The sequence below is a fragment of the Ciconia boyciana genome, chromosome 10, assembly GCF_034638445.1.
Source record: "Ciconia boyciana chromosome 10, ASM3463844v1, whole genome shotgun sequence".
Classification (NCBI taxonomy): domain Eukaryota; kingdom Metazoa; phylum Chordata; class Aves; order Ciconiiformes; family Ciconiidae; genus Ciconia; species Ciconia boyciana.
The window spans coordinates 31,472,819-31,487,496 of NC_132943.1; the positions used below are offsets into that span (position 1 = coordinate 31,472,819).

At 35.4% G+C, this 14,678-nt stretch overlaps 1 protein-coding gene across 9 annotated transcripts in view; it reads left to right on the plus strand.

The window, feature by feature from the left end:
- Window positions 1-14,678, plus strand: part of HYCC2 (hyccin PI4KA lipid kinase complex subunit 2) — a 59,435-nt gene that overhangs the window by 4,390 nt on the left and 40,367 nt on the right. The window contains exon 2 of one of the 9 annotated variants that reach the window (XM_072874928.1): window positions 2,517-2,604. The exons of 7 other annotated variants lie outside the window; for them this stretch is intronic. The gene's annotated coding sequence lies outside the window, so the exon portion shown is untranslated. Of the gene's footprint in view, window positions 1-2,516; window positions 2,605-11,703; window positions 11,813-14,678 lie in introns of those variants that run through there. One more of the 9 variants, XM_072874929.1, reaches the window with a different exon arrangement.

Here is a 14,678-nt window from a genome sequence, read left to right on the forward strand (position 1 = left end):
ACTTTAAGAAAGATTTGCAGGTGTCAGGTATTATCCGAATGATCTGTTGTTTTTTCCTGAACCTTTCTTTTGTCATCTTCTTCGGCAGAAGTAGAGATTCTTAAATGGAAGTGCAGGATGATCGAGGTTGAAATGAACTTCTGGTGATCATGTAGTTCAACCCCTTTGTTCAAAGCAGGGCCAACTAGGGCAGGTTCCTCAGGACATTGTCCAGTTGGATTTTGAATATCTCCAAGTCTCCAAAAGTCTCCAAAAACAGAGACTGCATGACCTCTCTGGGTAACTTGTTCCAGTGTCTAAACAACATCATACTAAAAAAATTTTTTCTGACGTTTCAGTGGAATTTCTTGTATTTCAATATGCGTTCAGATAGCTGCAAAGGGGTTTTTTTGAGAGTAAGAAAGTATTCTGAGTTTGTGCTTGTATCACAAACTGTAGATAAAATAGCAAGCTGGTTGAATTTTTCTCTCTGCACCTTTGCTGGGATAATTGATGCTTCTAATAACAAGACAAATAATTTAAAATGTCTTTTTGTTTTTTTTTTTTTTTAACTTTAATCACAGGACAGATTTATGGGAGTGACTCACTTGGTCTCCTTTTTCATATAGAATTCTGACTTCAGTTTCTAAACTTGAAATGTAAGGTCAAGAGGTAGAGGGGCACTTCTGATGGAATAAAATATAGTTATCTAGAAAAACCCTGCTGTAAAACAAAATTCTCTATTGCCAGCAGTACCACAGAGAAGAGAACATGTAAACCTTGATGAGGGTCTGGGTAAAATAATATAAAGTTTGCAAACTGTTCCAACACGTGCTGCAGGTTATCAAGGATAGTAAAAGTTTTGTATTGTAAGGAAAATTGCTGTGTGGCCATTAGTCATTCTTCTGTTAGCGTTACATTTTTCTGTCAAATATAATGAATTTGGGCTTTTTAATATTCTGTTTTCCTTAGAGCCAAAGAAGATAGAAGTGGTGTCCTACAGATGTTTATTGTGTGACATTTATGTTAATTTATAGTGTTTTAAGAATAATAGATTATGTGGTCATGGAACATATTTGTCTAACAAACCATGTAGATACTTTTAAACTAATCTGCATCTTTTAATTTAATGCTGCTATAGAGTAATTTGGATCTGATGTACCCTGATGAAGGATTAGGCTGAACTCCACAGCAGCGATACTCTGTCACCATAAGAGATCCTTTTCCTTTTGTTCTGAAATCCTGTGTTTCTCATGCTATGGATTCTATTTGAAAATGTTCATGGGAATAAAAACCACTTATGGTTATCTACTTCAATAGATATTTTATTAGTAATCACAATTTAGGCGATTTGTAAAAGACAGAACTATCACTGGCAAGTCACCTTTTTAGTCTTTCCTTGATTGTTTTCTGTTCTTCTGCAGGCAGTCCAGCTTGCCCCTGCTGCCCACTGCCTCTGTCAGATCTGCCACCTTGACCTCCTGGTGTGATTCTGTAGAGCAATATGGATTTTATGGTTCAAATTAATTAACTTCCTTTTATGTGCCAGAGACATTTGGAAGGAGATCCCACTAGGGTAGTGAAAGAAAATGTCAGGTGGTAATGCAAAGTGGTAAACTATTTATTTATTTATTTTTCTCTCAGTACTGAATATCATTACTTGGAAAATGCCAGGTTCCCTGGCTGCATAATACTGTTCAGCACAGGACCTGATGGAGATGGTTGAAGCAGTTCAAACCTGTTAAAACACTCTTCCAGGAATTCACTCTTTCTGCGTATTCTGGGTTTTTTTTTTCTACAGGATAGAGTACTTAACAACATCTCATTTTATATTGTATGTTATACATGTGTTTGACTAACAGTGAATTTTGCAGTCCAGAAATGCTAAGTCTATGTTCTTGTGTGTAATCTCCATAATTTAGCTAATCTTACTATGTTTTTATTTTACTCACTGTGATTCTTCAGAAAACTGAACTGGTTAGGTCTTCTGTATTGGTGTCTGCATTTTGTATGGTTCATGAGTTCTTTAAATAGTTATATATGACTGTTCCTCTGAATTATATTTAAGTGAAATGTATGACATGGACATTTGTGCAGGCTGCATGACTGTAGTTTGCTGATTCATACAGGGTAATGTTCATACTTATGGGATTTTTTTCTATTTCCATTCCCTACGTTTAGTAGTTTATGAACTTTGAAATGTAATTGTATTTAGGGTCTTCCACCCCTCTTCTGCCCTGCCTTGACCCATATTTGGGCTGGGGGAATTATTCTACATCTATCTGGAAAGACAGTAAGAAATTTTAAAAGAATGATCTTATTTTTCATGGCCATTCAGCTGAGAAGATACTGGGTTGAAAGAGAATGAGGTGAAATATCTGTAAAATTTAATTGTTTTTTTTCCTTCCTGGCTTCATTTATTTCCTTTTTATTCAAATAGATTGGTTATTTCTGAGAGTTATTTCTGAGAGTTCTGGTGTCTGTTTCTTCTTTCCATCTCATCTTATTTTCTGCTTTGTCCTTCTTGTCTCCTTTAGGTTTGAGAATATCTTGAGCTTCAGGAGAGGCTGAAGAGCAGCCCCTCTGCATGCCTGCCTCTGTTCTGATTTGAAATAGGGCCACAAGGTAGAAAACATGATTTAGAAAAAATTCTGAAGAAGCTCATAGTAGTTATGCAAGCAACTTTCCTAAATATCTTAAGCACAAGATTTTGGAGACACGTGGGCATGAGTGTAGTAGATTTTGGTTTAGAAATAGCTTAAGTTAGCTCATCTCTGTAAACTTAAATATAATATTTCCTGTATGTGAAAACAAATTAGCTAGAAATCAGTATTTTTTTAGAACTTTTTTTAAACATGAACTTTGTGAAGATCTGGTGTCTTATGACCAGTGTGCCCCATTACTAGTGTAAGCTGCACTGGTAATTCCACCATCTGCTTTAGACAATGTGGTAGCAACATCACGATTGCTGAACATAGGAGAGTCAATAACCTTCTAGCTGAGACATGTTTCAGAAAGTAGGAGGCTTTTATGTAAACTTAGTTATGGAGGGGGTGGAGTGAACAATTTATCAAGCATCCTAGAGCATGCCATCAGAGTAGGGCAAAGAAGAAAAATCTAACTGTTCAACTTTGAGTTTTGATATTATTTATTACTCCAGGTTAGGGGTATACTTTTTTAGAAAAGTATTTGATGCTTCTGCATATGACCCTCATGCTTTATGGTTGGAAACACACATGCAGTTAAAAATAGTAATTAAAAAAAAGCTCCCTACTTAGAATGGTTGTTGTACTGGTCTTTAGTATCTGTACGTAACTTAATGAAAGATGTCAAATTACCTAATAAGTGTGGATACCTGCTATCCAAATTTTGCGGGTGAAAATTCTCCATGGTTTTGGCACAGTTGAAGTCAATGCTAAGATTTATATTTACTTCTGCAAAATTAAGGTTAGAGTGTGAATTTCCAGGCTTCTGTTGTAACCATGTTGCTTTGCTAAAATATGTAAAACTGAATGTCGGTAAACAAAACTAACACATATGTTTGTAGCTAGAACCCAGTCTTAATAGTACAAGTCTTCCTTTGTATGACAGTGACAGTATAAGAGCAAGAGGGGTGTTAATATATTTTCAAACTCTTAATATTTTAATAACAGGAGTGGGATAGACAGATGATTCATTAAAGTGCATCTACTTTAGTGAAATTACACAAGAAGTGATTGAGGAGTTTTTTAAGTAATAATAATGTGCCCTTTTACATAGAAATGTAAGGCATGCTGATGAAGGATTTATCCTAGCAAAAGCTCATACTTCTCTATGTGTCACAGTGGAGAACTTTCCATTGCCTTTTTTTTTTTTTTTAAAGATGTTAAGTTGAGCCGGAACAGCATAGAGATGTGAGCTAAATATGGACACAGAGGACAGCGAGAGGGGTTTAGATGTGGAATGGAAAAATGACTAGTTCCTTATGTGAATGGATTTTTTTTTTTTAAGCTCATTGTTTCTTGTTCTTAGTGTAGAACAGGCCCTAGACAAAATTGCTGAGCTTCCAAAGCTGCTTCTAGATTGTTAATTGTGTGTCCATTCTATTTGATAATTACCTAACTGATAAACCACGATACCTGATGGTCTCTCTTCAATGTTGCATCTGTGCAATAGTTTCAAATAGTAACATCCTTAAGTTTCTGGAAGTTATTAAACCATATTTGTGTTAATTTCTTGGGAAGATCACAGAATGAGGTGCTATTTTTGTCAGACTTCATGTGAGCCACTGTAATAGCTTAATTCACGTTAATGAACTGCAGCAGATTGCAGCGCAAATCTTGCCATGTCAGAGTAGCAAGAGGTTCATGAAAATCTCTTAAACAGTTAAGTGTTACCTATGGAAATACAAATAGAGATGGGAATCTTGGGCTGGAGGCTAAGTTGAATGAACGTACAAAAGAAATACCTAAAATACTGAACTATTTTAAGCTAAGCATTCATAAACTGTATTTCTGTGCTGTTTATTTTCATGGACATTCTGTGACAGCAACCCTTCCTTTAAATCATAACTGTCACGTGTATTTCATGATTCTTCAGTGAACAGGATGGCTAGTAGCAGGCTAGTACCTTTTCTGTTTGCTTAGGTCTGTGTGCCTGCCAAGGCTTGTTTCATGTGCTGTGACCCTTCAACTTTGTCTTCACCCAGGTTACTGTAAATACCAGGTGAGTTTGAGAAGCCTCTGTTTATCTGTGGAATAAGAGAACTTCCTAGCTTTCTTTTTGTTTCTTTGGGGGAGAAAGAGAGAAAAGATTTTTTTCCTCCTCACCCTAATCGTTGTTAGAACTTGAGACAGCAAATAATTTTAAAATAATTTGCCCTGGATATTTGCCCAGTCTGTCCAGCTGATTGCTGGAACGTGAACTGTTTAGGCACGGCTTGTTGTCCATGAGTCTCCAAAGGACCAATTGCAAAAATAACTGAGATGCCCTTTTTCTTCTGCAGATGTTGAGTGGACTTGGAATATGCATTGCAGTCCTTTAAGATGTATAGTAGTAGTCCTTTAAGATATATAGTGAGAATCAATGGTGAAAATACGTATTGCAGTCGTTCTTTGTACATACAGAAATGAAGCTTTGTTGGATTGTTACACTCACTTCAGCCATAGAAAAGAGAAAATGTTTTTGAGGCTTCTGGGTGTTTAAATCATTCAAATGGCAGCTGCGTTACACACACACATATCTTGTGTTTCAGGAACCACTGTGCTAAACTCTGAGAGGGTGCATGCTTTGCTTTTTTTCCTCTCTATATAGGTTAAATCCTTTCAGTTAGCTACAGTTCTACTATGGTTTTTGCAGATAATTTTTGCAGTTTACTTGGCAAAACTAAAACTACTGCACTAATTTCACTTTTTAGTTGAAATTAAAATGTTAGCATTTTATGTCTAGTTTTTAACTTGCCAAGTTATCTCAAACTTAAACTCCGGAATTTTTAGGAAAATAGTTGGAAGTGTTTTAATAAATTCCATTATAATGTTTATACATTAACTTTGTTTGTAATTTTACCCTTTTTTTTTTCCTAGCTACTTCAATATTTAAATTGAGTAAAACTCATGATGCTGAGGCAGGAAAATAAAACGTACAACTGTGGGATTTCACATTTGTTGTGCACAAAGTCCTAATTGGGTTAAGGTCTGTGGATGGATTCCAGACTGAGTTAGGGGTCAGTGGCCAATACTAATTGGCATTGATGCTGCTGAAATTGTGTAATCAAGTGTTGTGCTGATCGTCACAGGGTGTTTTGTTTTTGTCTGGGCCCCCCCCCCCTTTACTTTATTTGGTGAAGTATAATTAACCAAATGTTCAAAGGTTTTTTATTTCCTCTGTGCCCTTTTTCTCAGACTTGCAGGTATTGGTCTGTGCTAAAGACAGAACACTGGGCTCAATGTAAGAAAAGTAAGAAAAGTAGAAGGAAGTTCAAGGAAATTTATGTGAAGAGGAGGGTGCCTCTAGATGTTAATTTCATATAATAAATTAAGATTTGATGTATGCTGCAGAAAGCTTTAAAATGATCCTTTGGTCAGTGGGGGAGTGGGGATGTTATGCCGCCTTTTTTTTTTTTTTTTTTTTTCCTAGCTGCTAGGAAAGAGCTTCTTCAGCATGGCTGCTTGTCATTTTACTGAAACATTTTGTAGGAACTTTACCACATTTGGCTGGTGGAGATGTGCGTGGGTGTGACAGTCAACTGCTCTTCTCTACTCATATACTCCCGTGATTGTAACCAGAGACTGTATTTGATAGCTTATTTTGATAATAAATTTTTGGTCTTGTGAGAGAGAGGAGGGAACAGATCTTAAATTGACATTATCGTGCTAATTAGGAAACCTTAATGACTATTTAAAGAGTTTTAAGCTTTATCAAATTTTGAGGTATTTCAGATTCATATTCCAGTGGGTAGATTTTGATAGACATGATATTTTTCCTGCATGTACTGGTTTTATGGAAAATTCCAGTAATAGTTATTTTATTGGTATTTCTGTGAACTATTGGGGCAGTCTGCTTTAGTAATATGTGTTGACTTTGAATAGATTGTGATGATTGTCTTTTTGTCTATGTGAATGCAGACTTAATAGCTTTCTGAAATGTGTAATGTTGCTATAAGTAAATTCTGCATGTTTATGCATATGCATCGCATCTATGGAAAATGAAAAAGGTTTTTATTAGCATTTACTTTTTTATTGCAGGAGAATGTTTGAAGTTACAATCTTATTTCTTGGGTTTAATTATTCAAATGAAACAGAACTGATTAGGAAACAAAATCATTAAAATATGGTTACAAAAGTCTTTTCAGTGTGCCAATTGGATAGCTGGCAGATAGGGCAAAAAGCATGAGGATTTCCCCCCACCCCTCCCCAAGTATGAAACTCCTGCTGCTCACTGATAAGAAATAATTATTGCATAATCATCTTAACTTGCAAATCTGCACATAATTGCAAGTACCAGGGTGTTAGGTCTGGATTTGTATTTCGTTCAGAACAGTTTTCTTGTGTACTGAAGTAGTCACGTGTGGACTGCATGGTTTTGGTTTGTTGTTTTTTTGTTGTTGTTGTGGTTTTGGGGTTTGTTTTGGTTTTATACCTGATCAACCCTACTTTTTGAGAAGTTACTCAATGCTCTGCAGGTCAACTGTCTGCATGCCAATAACCTCAGTATTCCTAAACCTTCTGTTTAAGTTGCCCTTGTAAGACTGCATGTGTTTTGTGCAGCAAGCTGTATGAAGGGTGTTAGATTAGTATAATTTAACAATTTCAGGTGTCTGGTGCTTGAACTTCAGTAAATGCTGCTAATTCCTATCAGCACAATTTCACAGGGAAGCAGAAGAGTGACACTTTTAACAGGCTATTTAGTTAAACTCAGGCTTTGATTAAAAATTTTTGTTGATGTGTTTGAAGAGAATGAACAGAATTTGCTGTATTGCCAATATAACTAATAAAACAAGTGTAAGATCATAAACATTACTTAGGCACTGTGACTTACCTGTAAAAGAATAAGGGAACTATTTATGTTTAGTATAGTTCATGTGGATGTATTTCTATTTCAAGTAGAGATAATACATATAATTTGCTGAAGACAATTAATGTTGCAAAAAGCAGTAGTATAACTCTTTGCATGTTTGCATGTAAGGCCATCTCTGGTCTTTTTCCAAAGGTAAATTACTCAGGAGACTTGAGGGAAGGAAAAACACTGTTCTACCAACTGCTCTTGAAGTTTGTTTTTAGCAGGAAAACTATTTAGTATTACAAACAGAACCCCAGAATTTCTCTGTGTACGGGTGAGATTATGTAAAAATGGTTGAAGTTTAGAACATTGAGTCCTTGGTCAGAATTTCTGATGGTTTTTTAAGTGCAAGAAAATATGTTTGAAAACCTAGAACACTTTGTAATTGACCATGTAGAAATAAATTCCATTCCTCCTTCCACACCAAACAAACTGGAGGAAGGGTACCCATGAAGCGAGCTGCATGGGTTTTCAGTGCTGCCTGTTAAATCTGTAATTTTTCGTAATCTTGAAAGGCTCCTGCTTTCTGAATGTACATTAGGGCAGTATTTGACAAAAAACTTTCAATTTTGTTCAGGCTATGAGTATTAAAAATGCATACTACTATTTTCATGCATATTTTCTATCTTGCTCTTGTTTCTGCAATGTCTGATGGGGGGAGTAGGGCTGTGCATTTCATTTGAAGTCATCAAGGCTATACCTGTGGAAGGCTGCTTTTTTTTTTTTTTTTAAATACTGATCTATAGCTTAGATAAATGAAGAGCATTGTGGAAACTCTTGCCTAACAGGGTGCATAAAAGATCTGGTTGATTTAAGTTATTTGTGCTGGATTTACATTACATTCCTAAAGAGATTGTATGCAAAGTTTTGCCCCAGGAAAAAATGACTTTAATTTCCAGATTAAAAAACAAACAAAAAACCCCCCAAAAACAAAACAACAACAACCCCCCCCCCCCCAACCCTCAAAAAACCCTACAAAAACCAACCAAACACCCTCCCCCTCAAGACACACCCCCACATGTGTTAGTAACTCAGTGCTCCTCGCTATTTAAAAGAATATATAACAAAGTAACCATTTCACACTAAAATATTAACTAGTCCTTCCTTAGGCAACTGGTCAGTCTCTATTCTGTTCTAATATTAGTTTAACAGTAGAAGAATAACGACTATGTAAACAATATGCATTGTGTTTAACTATTCAACAGTGAAGATTAATTATTAAACTCATACCAAGACAAAAGGGGAAACTGGTGTAGTTGTTGCACTAGTTTACATTTACTAATGTTTTAATTCTCATACAGTTATTTCACAGAGAAGTAGCGTATACTTCCATGTGATAGGCTACAGAATGCCAATTATAGTAAGCTGAGTTTCAGAATTTCATGAGAGCTTCTAATAAAGTGATTAAAAAGGGCTGAGCTTTCTTTAGAGGCACTGTTTCTTTGCCTGTTTTCTGTGAAGGAGAGAGTCCCACAAAGGCTGTGTCATTTCTTGCTCTGGAGGAATCGTAGTGAAGTTAGTAGGGTTGGTCATGAGCATTAATTTTTATAGCACAGTCACTGTAATCAATTGGGTCAACAGTGTGGATAGCAGAGGTTAAGGTAGCTCTTAATGGATTGTGTTATACAGAATTAAGATGGTCAGGAACATGTGTTACTTATGTGTGGAAATTCTGACTTTTTCGGTCTGTCTAATCTCAATGTAAAACAACAGTGTTTTTCTTCTCATTTTGTGAGATTGTTCTTTGCAGTACTTAAAACACCTTTCTAACTTTCAGAAAACAAGGGTGAGATTGGAAGAGATTGACACTGAAATAATGCTGTGATGCATGATATGGAAGAAGACAATTTGTTTCATGTAAAGTAGCAATTGGAAGTAGTTAAGGTAGCTATGGTCTGAGCAGTTTTGACACTGAAAGTTGAAGCAGATCTTACGTTTCTGGATTTTTGATGCTACTGTGCTTTACCTGTGAATAGGAGGCAGCCTCTGTGTGTGCCTTAAGTCCTCTTCATGTTTTCTGTGCAGAGCTCAACTGCCTCATATATTCTGTTAGGTCAAGCGGAAGAGATCTGTGCTGTTCTGACGTTGAGTTGTCTTGATGAGTAGTGGTGAGATCAGTGATGTTTCATCTAACTATATTTGTTGTTCAGTTTGCTTTTTAAAGTCTGGGAACCTGTATTGGAAAAGCAAGACCAGAATACAAATCAGAATTAATTTTATCCTTGAAAACCATACATCTTAAATGTGAATGATGCATCTGAGTCACACGTATGAAATTTATGGCATCACGCAATAAAGGAATATATCCTAATGCTCATGGACTGTTAACTCTGGCATTTTGAAAGTTTATGTTGAAACTTTGTATTCTTACTGTATCTTTAAAAAAATCAGTAATATGACATACTTTTAGCTATAATTGAAGTAAATTCAAATAAATTTGAAGATTCCACTCATTCAAGAGTTTGTGGATGTGTAAGTAAGTGTATGGAGCGGGGGGCGGATCTGTCACCTCAGCTTCATTTACTTACACTCTACTTCCTGGAGCTGAAGGCTTTACCATCTGTAAGTTGGAAAGATTAGAATGAGAGATTTCATTACTTTCAGCAGAGGATCCTTTAGGTTAGATCTCTTTGGGAATACTTGGGGTAGAAGAAAGAAGGCTAGGTAAATTAATTAATGAATATGTAACCTAAATTCCAGTTCATGTGAATTACAGTTGGTAGCAGATACTGCAGCAAGAAATATGTATTGGTATTTTATTGGTCTGGAATTGATAGAGGACTTCATTTTTTATGGCTATTTTCGTAATATAACAGACATTTATTTCTATCAGTTGAGGATGTTACAGCTCAAAAATGGGAAGCTGCTTAGAATCTACAGTTCATATTTCTAGAATTGTTTCTGCATGCATTTCTGTCCTTTGCAGGCAAGATAGTGATCTTTCTCAGCATACTGTTTGCAGTCCTATTCCAAAGTGTAAGTTGAGGATTTTTTGGTGGTGTGGGTTGGTTTTGTTGTTGTTTTTTTTTTTTTAATTTTGTTGTGGTTTTTTGGTTCCCACGGAAATTCTGTTTCAAGATTTCTTGTAGCTCGTGCCTGTTCATTTTTAGTACTTAGCACCGAGTGTCCCTTAACTGTGGTTTTGCAAGTGTTAGTTTGCTGTTAGATTTTTTTTTTTCTTTTAGGCTCCATTTTTACTGTGCATTTTCTATCTTTAATGAAGTCTTTCTAGGTTTAATTTACTTCATGAACCAAAACTGTGAACGAAGAAGGTGTTTGGGAGAGGTAGGGTTACACGGAAAGTAATTTGCATGGAAATGGTTTTGTAAGTAAAGAAACTCATGAGTTGCAGACAAACTAGCATAGGAAGAGTTATTGCATATGAACTGATGTAAAGGGAGGACAAGGCTGTATTGTTTAGCGTAGGATGGGTTATCACGCAGGATCCTGACAAGAGAATGTTTTAGGTTTAGTGTAGGATGACTACGTGAAGTTGTTTCTAAGGAAACTGGTGCTGAGAGAATAAGGTAACATTTCTATGGTTAACCTACGTGTGTGTGTATATATATTTTTAAGTGCGTGGAGTCTTTGTAATAGAATAATTAACATGTGTTTTGCTGTATTTAAGGCTGCAGGATAATTTCTTTATTATATTAGTTTCCCAAATTCTGTAAGTAGAGTGCTTTCTTCATATACAGAAGAAAAATGGCTTCTTCCACTTTCTTGATCATCTTAACTCTTCTCTTTTCTGCTTCATTCATTGCATGAACTTCTAGGAGAGAGATTTAGTTACAAGTGTACAATTATGTTTCATTCAGGTTCTTAGACTCTGCGAGGCAAATGGGACTTAAATTTTTCTCTAGAGTCACCTGACTTCCGTAGCTTTCTACAACTACTCTGTGCAATACAATGAAAACATCAGCTTTAAAATAATGTTTTTTAAACTCTGTTATGAAGTGTCTGTTTTCAGTGTTGTATTTTCATTCACACTGCCCTAATTGTTTGTCTTTAGCAATTTGGTATCTGCAAAGCACAGTTTCACTTTAGTAATTGTAGAATGATAGAAAGTTTGGCAGCAGAGCTTTCTGGTGCTTGAAAAGACAGAGAAGATAATTTAGAGCTTAAAATTACTTAGGGGAGGCTTTTTGGAACAGATGGGCTGTGTGTTTTCTTTACCCCTTTTTTGGCAGCGCCTGAAATTGATGTGATCTTTTTGATAAGAAACAGAGCTCACTGTGCAAGTATGGTACCATGAAAATTTTCAGGAATATTGTCAATCATCATGGACTGCACTGTGGTAAGGCTTTCTCCCATCATTTTCACATAACTTACTTTGTTGCTGGTATCCAAAAAGAAAGGTTTTTTAACCTGGTTATTACTAGTGAGTCAGAGTGAGCAGGGAAGAAATGTCTTATCCAAGTTGTTTTGCATGACTAAGGCTTGTCTAATAAGACTGGCAACCTAAATCCCACATATAGAATATGTCAGCATTTATATTTTAAAGTTGGAATGCATGTCTGTCTGCTTAAGCTTGCAATTAAATTACCTAAGAACTGGAGTTGGAAGAGGGCTCTCTTTCTATTAAAGAGAATGCTTGAGCTGATGATTTAAATTAATAACTGTCCAGAGAATGTTTTTTTTCTTTCTGCCTTTGTCAGTTTTGTACCTTGTAGAAGTTTCTGTTTCTTTGTGCTGTGGAGCTATATGGCCAAGAGAGTTCTGGCAGAATGCTTGTACCTGTTTCTAATGCCAAGTTGCACTTGTAGTTCTGATTTGTTGAGGACAACAGTTTTTTTAATTATTTTTTATGTCTTTACCAAAATGGCAGCTTATATAAGTGTTTATTAAATATGATTGTGATAGAACAATATATTTATGTAGATAGATAGAAGGGAATCACAATGGTATTTGTGATATGTTTATTATAAGAAACATAATACATGTACTTTTAAGTAAGTACAAGAAGTAATCTACCAAAATTGAACGTTCCCAAGGCTGATCTTTTTTTCTCTTGGGATCAGATTAGCTTAAGAGTCAATCCCTTTTCCAGTGTGGAAATCAGACCATACCGTGGCTGTTTACTATAGTCTAGTATGTAACTTGACAGTAGCTGGATGAAGCTGTATATGCCTCTATACTGAGCAATTAAGGAAGGAGATACTCCTAGAAGTTTTTTGGTAAAGCATATCAATTAAGTGCTAGCTTACACCATTAAGTTTTCTCCTTTACTCTTGTTCTACAAAAGAAGTAATTATGTAAAACAGGTGTTATAATATTTATCTAACATCTCTTCTTATTGCCCTCATGATATTTTATGATAATGAGTCCTACTCTTACAGCATGAGAAACAGTATACTGTTAGCAGTCTAACATTTCTACTTTGTTACATTTTAATGTTTTATTTTGTATTACTCTGTTACAAAAAAATCCATTCTACCTTCTCTACCACTTAATTCCATGTGCTTCTAAGACACGGAGTTCTTTTTTTTTTTAATTTTTAAAATTATTCCATATCCAGCTTAGAAGTTTATTTTTCACTATCTTTGTCATTAACTGCCTCTTAACCACTTATCTGCCTCATACATACTTCTTTTTAGGTTGTTTGAATCAGATGTAGAGCAGTATTTCAAATAAGAGCATAGTATCAATTTTGTACGCTCTACTTACATGTTTTCAGATTTATTTTGTACCATTTCTGTGTGGTGAAACATCTTGATTTCTTTTCTGGCTGCTGATACATTCCTGAGCAGATGTTTTCATTAAGTTGTTGAATGTATTACCCAGTCTCTTTTCATTTGGTCTTTTAAACCTCTGCATTCAGGAATAACTCATCATGAGAAGTTCAGATTGGTTTTTTGTTATCTGTGTTTGTCAGCATGTTGCCCAGTTTCCTTTCTCCAGGGTTCACTAGTCTTGTTAAAGTGTGTGTGTGGTGGGGAAGCATGTTTCCTATGTAGTTCTGACCACCTTATCTCATGTTGTCTTTTATCTATTCTGCTTCCCAGAGTGTTAATTATATTAAATGAAGGTGCTCTTGTTACAGAGCTATGAACGTTCTGGATCAAAGGAATTGAATGTAGATTTAGTTCAGAGTAAGGATGCATTCTTGATGCTTTCCATGCTACTTTATAGAAGTAGCTACTTTATAGAAGTAGCATGGAAAAAATCTTTCTTTAAATACACTTCTTCCATGTTCAGTAATGACTTACAGATATAAGAGGAGTGTATACGTAGCTTGGAAGAACAAGCTATATTGATAATTGAATTTTCTGTTCTTTTAGACCTACTCTCAGCCAGTAATGTTCTCATGGATGAGTGGCACTGGAAAGAGATTATGCAGCTCGAAGCTTTGTTCTTTTTGTTGAGACAGTCCAGGTTTTAATTGCAAAATAGTCTTGCCATAGCCTTTGAGGTAAAAATACATAATATTATTATTCATCATGCAGCTAGGACTCAATTACATTATATACATTGTGACATCTAGTATATAATGGCAAAAAAAAAGGACTTATTCTTGAAGTGCGTGTCCCGCTTATGTAACCTCCCCCATGTATTTTGAAGCCAGTATAAAATCCTGGCTTCTTTAAAACAAACAAACAAACAAAACCCCCAAATAAAATACAAACCAACAACATAAAAACCTCTGCATACTTGAATAGCCATATCTTCTTAAATGTTAACAGATATTAATATCTAATCGGTAGCAGGTTTTTTTTTTTAATCCTCACTGTAATAGTTGGTATATCTGTATAGCGAGTGCTGTTGGCTCTGATTATTTGGGTAATCATTTTACTGTTGCAAATTGATCTTGGTTAGTGAGTTAGATGCAGACTGGTAAATGATGCATTTAGTATGTTTTTACTCTAAATGTAAGTGAAAAATGTGCTCTCTGATGAGAGAAGTTGATTAATCCCTTTTTCATGTCTGTTACTGTAGAAGTCAGAAGTTCTTGGGCAGTTATCAGAGTTTTACGTTTCGTTGTTTTGATAGTATATTACTGTAATGGGTTTTATTTCAGACTTTGATATTTTCAAAGACAGTAATATAGACAATGGTGATTTATATGAAAGGTATCTTTAAAAAGGGGAATCTATTTCCAGATAAGCAGCTAAAAGGATTGTAATTTAAACATAATCTCATGGTATTTCAGTCTGTTAATAACT